Here is a 1,059-nt window from a genome sequence, read left to right on the forward strand (position 1 = left end):
TGGGGGGCTGTGTGCTGTGGGGCCGGGGGAGTCTGGGCTCGCTGGGTGTGTGCCCTCACTTGCATGGGGCGCTCTCGCTGTGGGTGTTGTTATGGGTGGACTGGTCTTTTGCTTTTTTGGGGTGGGGGGGCGCTCTTGGTCGCTGTGGTGCTCTATCTCTGACTGTTTGGGCACTCCTGGCTGATTGTCCCGGTTGGGGTTTGGTGGCCTCTCTGGTTGGGGGGCTGGGTGTTGGGCTGGGAATCGGGTTGGGGCGTCTGGACGGTTTCGGGATGGGTCTGGGTTGCTGGCCCTGGTTCTGGTTGGTCCTCGGGGGCTATGTGCCGGTCCGTGGCCTTGATCCCTGGTGGTGCGGCTGCCACCTCCTCCTAGGTATCTCTGTTAGAGCCTCTGTCCCCTGGTGGATCTTGGAGAGTGGGGGTGCCTATTGGGGTCAGTGGGGGAGCTGGTCCCCTGGGGGGGCATTGCCACCTCAGTTCACCTCCCCATCCCAACGTCCTCCTCCGCCCACTCCACCACACCACCACTCAAACAGGGTTTTGGGGTTCAGGTGCACTACTGAGCTACGGGGAGAATCATCCATCTCCGTGGCTGGTGGGGTCCTGGGCCCTAATTTTAATATACAACCTAGACACTCACTTATAACACTCTCACGACACAGGCATATATAGGATCTGGAGTGGGCACATGATCGCACTTAGGTGGTGGGATGTACTACCATTTCCACCTCCCCGGACCTGTGCCCACTCTCATATGTAGCATGTAGACATTTAGGGTTCTGTGCGGAGATGAGGGGTGAACGGGCGCCGCCTGCTCTCTGGGCAAGAGGTGGGTCTGTGCCGGTCGCCACCTCATCCCCCCATTTTAAACGCACTGTATAACAACATGCATCAACACCATATTCGAGTGGGAGGAGGAGGAAGTGGGTCTGTTCATAATTTATTTATGCATATATAGATTTATTTATTTATTTTATTTTTATTTTTTTTTCCCCTTTCACAAACACCTCCTTTCTCCGTGTGACACTAGGGGTCGGGGATGGAGGGGGGGGGGGGGGGG

Source organism: Nematolebias whitei, chromosome 2 (genome assembly GCF_014905685.2).
Source record: "Nematolebias whitei isolate Nwh7 chromosome 2, NemWhi1, whole genome shotgun sequence".
Taxonomy (NCBI): Eukaryota; Metazoa; Chordata; class Actinopteri; order Cyprinodontiformes; family Rivulidae; genus Nematolebias; species Nematolebias whitei.